Source organism: Canis lupus, chromosome 33 (assembly GCF_048164855.1).
Source record: "Canis lupus baileyi chromosome 33, mCanLup2.hap1, whole genome shotgun sequence".
NCBI lineage: Eukaryota > Metazoa > Chordata > Mammalia > Carnivora > Canidae > Canis > Canis lupus.
Window position 1 is genome coordinate 19838489 of NC_132870.1, and position 9693 is coordinate 19848181.

Genomic DNA, 9693 nt, shown 5'->3' on the forward strand with positions numbered 1-9693 from the left:
GCAAATAGAGAAAAGGAATAAAGAATTGCTTAACATTGACAAATGACAAATGTAAGGAAAAATAAACAAAATGTCAAAAGACATAGGATAAATGCCAGAAATACACGTGTGTGTGTGTGTGTGTGTGTGTGTGTTCTACGCAGATAGGTCCTGAGAAAAGAATGTGGGAGTGATACTCAGGTAAGGAGGTATAACAGTAAACCATTCCTCCATTTGTATTTTATACCTTCTTATATGGGATCCAATTCACTGGGTCACTGGAAGGGAGGTGAGTGGACTGAGGTAGGCAATATAAACAGGCAAAATAATGGAGAAGGATCCCCTTAGAGGCCCTCTGGGAGTTGTTCATGAAGTGGGTGTGCTTCTAGTGGAGAGAGAGAGAGGGAGACCCAATGCAACACTTCTATTTCTGCAACTATTCTTCACCTGGAAAGGAAAGCGAGAAACGCAAATAATAATCATCATAAAAAAAGGAAAGGACAGCAGAATAACAAATAACCACACACAGTCACTTCAGACCTATTCTGAAACAACAGAATACACTTTAAAAAGCAGTAAAAACAATAAAAATCCAGTCATTGTGAAAAAGGAGAGCCTTCACTGCAATAAAGGCAGTCAATAAAGAAGCTCTCTCATTTAAACATCAAATGCACATTGTTTTGCAACACCTGTTATTCAGCCATAATAGCTTTCTTAACCTGTCAAAGTGTTTAAGCTGAGGAAAAGAAATGGGCCTCCAGCTGTGCAGTTCTGTGGAGAAAGCCTGTGCGAAGCGATATTAGTTTAATGAAATGTGTACAGATTGTAATTGTGGTAATAAGAGGGCAATTCCCTGAGGTGCCATAGGAAGGCGGTGAGCGCAGCCAGGCAGAAAACCGAAGCTTGCAGGCTGAGGGAGAAAATGCAGCCTGCTCTAGAGAGAGGGCAGGGAGTGAGGCGGAAAGACCAGGAAAGAGGAATCCTGCCAATGTGTTTTCCTCAGACCCACTGCAAGAAAGAAGCCAGGTCTACAAGGGGTTAAAACCCTCTCCTCGCAGCACAGCTGACCCAGAGCTAATCTGAATCAGTGTTAACTCTGTGCTGCAGGTGCCAGGGAACACAGGGGAGACAGCTCTCAGTCTGTGACGAGATGACAATGACCCTTCTGAAACTCATATTCAGGATGAGAGACAATGAATAATCAAAAATAAGTGAGGTGTGAAAGGTTGATACAAAAGAAGAGACCAAAATAGATCACAAATCAAATAAACATTGCCTTATTTTTGTGTTTATCTAGACATCATCCTAGGATTTGCTCTGAAAAGATCATACTTTAAAGAGTATTCCTGAGACAAGGACCCACTTCTATCAGTTACTTGATAGACAATCAATTTGTCATTATTTTAAACTTCCTGAATATTTTAAAAGCCCGAAGGTGAGGCATGTACAGGTCTCCACAGACCATCATTATATTTCTAGTTCTTTTTCTAAGGAGCTGTGTGCCTTTGGGCAAGCCATAGAACCTCTCTGGACCCCCATTTCATTATCTCTAAATCTGAGGAAGTCAGTCCAAGCAATTACTCTGTATGTTGCCTGTCAGTACTCCCTTATTACCTAATAACATCAGGGTTCATTTTAATCTTGACCCTTCTCTCTCCTCAGGGCTCATGTCCTGCCACATGACTGCAGCGTTTTGATGATTATACCAAAATCCTAATGCTTCCTCATCTACCTGATATGATTTAATTCCTTTTTAACTTCACATGTAGTTTTCCTTCTCTCAAAACTGTATTCAACTGGCTCAATTCCCTTTGCTCTACAAGATAAGGCTGAAAGTGCCCTTCCTATGTACTCTTGTCTAAGCTGAAATGTTTCCTCCATTCCCCCCATTTTGCTAAAGTACTCTTTCTCTTCCTTCAATTAGCAGTTCAGCTGTCACTTCTTTCAAAAAGCCTTCCCTGAGTGCCCAAATCTAGGCAAAACGTTCATCCCATATGTTCCAATAGCTTCTTCTACTGCCCACATCATGATGTCAATCTATATTTTAATCACTTAGTCCCTAATGTCAGTTAGATTCAAACTTCTTGAGACAGTTTATGTTAATTTTATGTTAATTTTGTTTATGGTAGTTTTGCTAGAGACTAGTAAAATTCCTGGTATCTGGTAGACTCACAGTGACTATGCCTTGAACAAATGAATGGATAAAGGGCTAGGAGAAGCTTAGCTGTCACATCCATGCAGGGCAAAGGAGCCATTATCTGTGGTAGCACCTTATGTTCCCTATGAGTTAAATATACTCTCTGTCCACCTCACTCATTAGATTAACTTTCTTCATGGCAGGAAGACTACTACCTCACATGACATCTTGACTACAGAAATGTTCAATAAATACACATTGAAAAATGTTTATTGCTTTAGAGCTCTATACAGATAAGCCCTTATCTGTGTTAAGCCATTTCCCAAAAAGTTCTTCACCCCAAAGGGATTTTTTATCTTGAATGATAAATATTGATTAGGAAATGATATTATCTACCTGCCCAATACATGGCTTATTTCAGAGTGTATTTATTTATTTATTTATTTATTTATATCTATATTTATATTTATAAAATTTATATATAAATCTATATATAATTTAAATGAGGAAAACCAAAAACAAACAAAAAACAAATATAGCATTAGAGTTAACAACGATTATCCAGCTTACTTTCTATCTCCATAGAAGGACTACTGGAGATTATAATTTTTGTCCTCAAAATATATATAGATTGAGAAATCTTCAAAAGTTTTGGCTACCACTTATGAATATAAGGTGATTAAATTATGTAAAAGTTTCTTTGGAATAAATGTATTTTATTAATCCATAATATATGCTCAGAGACTATTTTTAGAGTAAATTAGATTAATCCTTTAATAAAATTGATCTGATAGAGTTTGAGCTCTAGAAATCATCTGTTAAATTATCTTTCCTTTGTTATACATCCAACACAGTAGAAGGTAGCTTAGACTTTGAAATTAAAAATTAGATTCGTGTCCTGGTTCTCCCAGTGTGTTGGTTGGCTTGACTGAGTCTCAGTTTCCTCTTATAAAAAATCAGAATAATAATATGTACTGGTTTTCTACTAGGTCCATCCACAAAAGTTTCATGTAGTCCTGACAAGTTCATATCCACGGTTGGCTAGGGGCAGATACCTTGAACTTTTAAGCTAAGAAAAGAGAGATCCAAGAGAAGCACATGGCAAATTCAACTCATATTTGCACAGTTTGGAATTTGATATTAGAACAGATTTTTAAAATCTCTTTAAGAATTCATAATTACTTGGGGACTGAGTATATCCTCTTTTCTTCCTCCATGTAATTGCTAGAATTGAAGTCATACAAATAGTTAACTACTCAGAAACCTCAGGGTGCCAAGCAGCATTACCTGTTACTACCTACTAATACTTGCATATGGTGTTATAGTTTGTGTAGCATTTTCATGAACAATTGCTCACTTAATCTATGTAAAACATTTACTACCTTATTACCTAAAAGTTGTGTCTAGGATATGGTTGGCCCTTACTAAATGGTAAATTTTCTATAGTTTCTCTTCAACAAATCTTACAAAGAAGACTGATATTTTAATTCTTGGTTAACATATAGGAAAACTGGCTCAAAAGGTCAAATGTCTTGTGTAAGCATACCTACTAGCAATTGACAGGTTAGAGTTCAAATCTAGACGAAACAATAGCAAACTGTGTAATTAATGTTATTATTACTCTATGTAATCACCTACTCCATAACACACGAAAGATGACTAAACTATACTGGAAAGATGACAGTATTACTGTCTTACTAGTGACTCTATGTATTGCAAATGTCATTTACTAATAATTGATTATAATTTCTGTTTCCAAATTATGCACTGGTTTCACTCTCATGAGAACTGTTTACCTGTGACAGTTATATTTTTATCACAGGTGTTATCTTTTAGATAGTTAAGCTACCGTTTGAAGAGGACACACTAGCTGTGAGGCCCTGCAAAGCTAGCAGTTTTACTGTCATCTTCCCATTTCATCCTGCTCTGAACCTTAGGTGGTAAATAGTATTATTCCTCATTTACTAGATGAGGAAATTGAGGTTTAGGGTTGCTAATTGATTTGCCAGGTACACACAATTAATGAATTGTTAGGATTCTGAGCCAAGTCTATTTGAGTTGTCACTGCCACACCACAATACCTTAGGGAAATGAAGAAACAAGTTAAACACAGCTTTTTTTGTCGAATTATTTTTTAAATATCCACAGGTCTTTAATGTACTAATGCATGGAGTGTCTCCAGTTAAGGGTGTAGAATACATCATTACTCACATTTTTTTGAGAATGGAACCATTTTTTTCCCCTGAACATCTTGTGGAAATAGTATTCTAAGTCCATACTCTTCAAGAATTAGATGATCTCTAAGAAAACTTCCTGTTCTAATATCCTGTAGCTTTAATCCTAACTTTACTAATTGGATCTCTCTTCTCTTCCCTGTCTGGATTGCTTTTTAACCATAAGCAGTCTCAATTTCCTCCATGTGAAATGATACCACATAAAGACAGAGAGTTGTGCAAAGGTCATAGGTGTCAGTGGGTGCCAAAAATAAAATAATATAAAACAAAAAGCATTTGTTTCTAAAAAGTAATAAGTACCATATACATTTAAGTAATATCAGAATAGATTGTATCATCAGTGGGAAAACTGAGATGCACTTTCCTAACTTAAGTGTATTTTTAAAATAATGTTCAAATAAATCAACAAATTTATCAAGTGTCCCATGAGATGAAACCTGAGCTGAGTTGGTGAGAGAATTCTAATATCTATCTCAAACTAAAGAAGATCACTGAGACCAACTTTATAATCTTTCTTTACTGCCATGTACTCTTAACGTTTTCGGAGATAAAATTTTGAGCCAAATAAAATTCAAATTGCCAAGCAAGCTGAACTTTTCATCTCTAATTTGTATTACTTTTAATAGTGGGTCGGAGGGTATCTGAGGCTTTCCCCAGTTTAGACTTCATATCACAAGGTGACTCTATGGTCTGTACTCTTCTCTGATCCATGATGTCATGTAGAGCATCATGACCGATAGAACCTGACACACCCTGTCATCGAGCCAGATGCACCAGCTGGGAAGCCTATTGAGCAACAAGCTTCAGCAAAAGGCAACTTGGAAGTTAAAAACTTGGCTTCTCTTTTTCCTTTTTCTTTTTTTTTTTTTTTTTTTTTTTTTGAGGACCAGTTGACTTGAATTACAGAGAACCTTTTTCAAATCCAAGCCAAGCAAATGATTTAGAACTGGGTCCATTTCACTTTTGAATATAACAAGATTCTAGACTAAATATATATATAGATATATATATTTAGAATATATATATAATAATACTAGAATATATATATATATATATATTTTTTTTTTTTTTTTGAGCTGCCCTAGCTTACTTCTTTTAGGGAGTACCTGGTGATGTTGCCATGAGAAACACTCTGCCTAGGGATTAAGCTGACATGACTATATTCCTATCTTGACATTATTAAGATATGTCTTCATTTTAAGAAGAAAGCCTTACTAGGACATCTGGGTGGCTCAGCGGTTGAGCGTCTGCCTTCGGCTCAGGGTGTGATCCCGGAGTCTCAGGATTGAGTCTCACATCGAGCTCCCTGCATGGAGCCTGCTTCTCCCTCTGTCTATGTCTCTGCCTCTCTCTCTCTGTGTCTCTCATGAATAAATAAAAAATATATATATTAAAAAAAAGAAGAAAGTCTTACCTTTGTCAACATCAGGGGAGATGAGTTTGAATTTTGGCTATTCCATCAACTCATCTGTTCCAATAGCCCCTATAATCAGCCCTGAAATATGACTTTTAGGTAAAATGCCTCTGCAAGCATTAAAGTAGTACATATTGCCCCAGCTTTAAGTAGCTGAACTTCTCCACATGCTTTTTCCTACTCCTTATCATCATCTTCTATTCAACATCTGAACCCTAAGATGTTACTTCACCTATTACTTTATCTCCCTCAATCAATTAAAAAAAAAAGAATCAGCTTTAGGTTAAGATAAATGAGTTTTGCTGATATATTATGCTTCCATAGATACTTAGGCCATTTCCCTAATCATGGAAACAAAAATTTCTGATACCCCATTAGAAGGAACATAAACTTCACTGAATGCAGTCAAAGTGGAAAATTGAATAGCAGGAAGGGGAGTGTAGGGGAGGGGGGTAGCAAAGTCCCCTAAAGTACAGAAGTATAATTCTGACCAGAATTTTATTAGAAAAGGAGTTAGTCCTTGTTCTATGTATTAATTTGACATAACCTCTACCTGTGCAAATGTTTCCCAGTTTAAAAGTCTTAGTTTCTCATAGTTTCCGAATGAGCTCTATTCATGTTATCATTTTTGCTATCAGTAAATGTCACCAGGGTGAAAATTGTCTTTTTCTTTTCTACTTCAGCCTTTAGCTTCAGCAAAAGCCTAAGAGAAATGTATGAGCTACCTCTGTTAAAAGGCCTTGTTCATTGGATCTTCTGTATGTGCTCCCTGGGCATCTAGAAGTTCTGCAGTGTTTCCTTCAAGCTGCTTAAGTTTGAGCATCTATTCATACTACTTTGAAATTGATACAGTCCTAGTTTTCCAAAACAATCCACTGAGTAGGTCCAGGTCTTCCTACCCCATGTCTTGAGGAAAATAATCAGAACAGCTTCCTTTTCTCCTTTCTACATTTTATTATGTGTTTGAAGTTTGAAAAATACAGAGCAATGGTTTTCCTTTGAAATATGACATAGCTATTTCTTGCCCAGAGAGTAGGTATCATAGATTTTCCCAGGTTACTGGTTGTGATACACATGAGGTTGGCTTTAATGAGTCAATTTGAGGTCACTAATTCTTCTAATTTTTGTAGGTGTAATTCACTTCCTGTCTTTACATATATCCCTGCTGACAGGGATTATGTATATGTTTCCTTTAAAGCATAGCACACAAAGCCAAGTGCAATAGTAGTTTTATCCATCCAGAAGCCCAGACAGTATTTCAAAAGCTGAAAATAGAAGAATTTTATTTAATTTATTTATTTTTAAATAGAAGAATTTTAAAAAGATATGTTAGAAGATGTGAATCATTAACTCTGGCTTTGCTTAGGATACTCATCCAACATGGGGAAAAATATTGGCTATTTGATGTTATCATCATTAAAGATTTTGCACCTTGATTCTAATTTATTTTGGTGATCTGGCTAATCGGAATATTCTTACTTTTTTTTTTGTATGCTCACACTCAAATTTGTAAATCTTTACTACCAGAACGTGAATTTATAGGATACCCAGGTTTTTGTTGGACAAATCTGAGTCATTCTTTCTGGTACCAGGAAGATGACATCTTTTATCTAAGTGAACACATAACCAAAGGAAAAAGTATTTTCTAATGGTAGCTTATAGTTTCCACTATTACTAATGTGTTGACCAGCATAGCAGAATTTTAATAAACATGGTTGAAGTAAATGGCTTTTTAGCAGTTTTTTTTTTTTTTTTTTTTTTTTTTTTTTTAGCAGTTTTAATCCAAATAAGCCAGAAGAGTTCACAGGCACCGTTGAACTCAGGAGAAAGCTAATCATTTTCTCTTCTTTAAAGTAAAATCACAAAGCATGAAATACAGAATTTAAGAGCACAAACTTTGAAGTCAGTCAAGCTTTGCCAGTTATTAACTGTTTTTTAATGTCCATGATCCACAATTTTCCACTCTCTAGTGGGGATAACAAAGGGTAAGTGGAGATAACTCATATAACATAAACTGGCACATAATAAATTCTCAATAAACTATTGAGCATTTAAAATACTCAGTACAAGTTATTACATTGTGTTATATAGTATTATAAAATACTAACTTGTATTTTCTTAATATTTGTCAAGAACATACAAGTGTTTCTCCAAGTATGACTGAAATTGGGTAATAGTTCTCAAATCTTAGCCTAAAGCTAATCATTCAAAAGCACAATAACGAATGGACATTCAAAACATTCCTTTAACCTTTTGTTTTTTATAGACATAAAAGGGAAGCATCAGCATTTTAACCTTCCCTTTTACCCATTTCCCACACCCTGGACTGAGCTTCACTTCAGATGTGGTTACTGAACAGTAGCCAAAATGAGACTGCCCACTGATTTTCAGCATATTCTGTTTCTTAAAAATGATGGTGTTTATGTCAAGCAGGAAGATGCTGCTAATCCAAATGAGGATTCCTACCACGTGGAAGATGGCAGAGATATTAACAATGCCAACCTCTAGAAGTAGGAACCCACAGACTCAGCTCATTGTATCTTCATAGGTTCAGAGTCACCAAAGAGAACTCAACATACAACAAACACACTGATTGGAACAAGCCACACAGAAAGAAGAGATGCAGCAAGCTCCCATGCGTCACATGTCCAGCAGGTCCCTCACAAGAGCTGACACAGGGCAGTGGACTACAACATCCTTCTCATGCTACAGGTGAAGACCCTTTTACCTTGGGGGTAGGGCAGATTTACTGGTGGGGCTTTCCAGGTGTCATATGATACATACCTAAGCAATAGAAGGAAGTTCACTGTGTACCCAGAACATGGGGGAGTTTCCTCCTAATAACACAGGAGAATTTGGGTTCGAGTGATAATTCAGCAACCATCTTCATATAGGAAAATGTTCCAAGCCCAGGACACTGGGCAATCCCAGAGAGGTAGTAAGCAGTCTTGCTCAACAGTTTGTTAAAGAAAAAAAAAATGGTGATGGAAAGACTGGAGTTCTGTGACTTAGCAGTGAAAGTCTTTGCATTAAATTACCAGGCCTTTGAACTAATATGTCTTCTAAATGGGCAATTCCTATCATCAAATTTTATTTTCTTTCTTTATGATTATATTTCACCCATCACTAATTTTCTATTTCTCTTGGTTCTCATTAACTGCTTTCTTTATATCTTTTTGTTTATCAGTACTTCGAGGAAATGTGCTCTGCAATGTTTTAAACAGTGGCAAGTTCTCATTTATTTACTCACCAAGCAGTCATTAAGAAAGCATCTAGTATGTGCAAAGAAATGTGCTAAGGATGGACAAGTATATAAGGATAAACAAGATAAATTTACTTCCTTAAGGATCTCACATTTAGTTGAAAAAATAAAAATAGTACTCACAGCAAAGAATAACATAAGGCAGATTATGATTAGTTCCATCAAGTTATCACCTCATTGGCTTATGATAACTGATCTTACAGTGTCCAAACTTGCATTGCTTTATTGTATACTTCATTCTGGAGTCATATTGGTCTTAAAAAGACAGATCATTGCTTACCTCAAAACTTTCAATGACTATCTTTTGCTGTCAAAAAAACTTCAAACTCTATAGGTTGACATTTCAGTACTTTTCATGATTTGGTCTCAGTGTAGCAATCTGTGCCCCATCTTGTCCTCATCTCTCCCAACCCCCACCCCATTTACTGTTTACTTATCTCCACCACAGAAATAGTATGCTGCTGATCACACTATCCATAGCACCTACCAGTATCTGACGTATTGAAGCCAAATGATACTTATTTTCATTAAAGGGAAAAATTATGTGCCTTTTAATATTGAATTTAATGTGCTAGCATAATATTCAGACCTATATATCCAACAGGTAATTGGAAAATATTAGGTTAATGCTTGATATGGAAACTGGGGTCCATCATGCAGAGTTGTC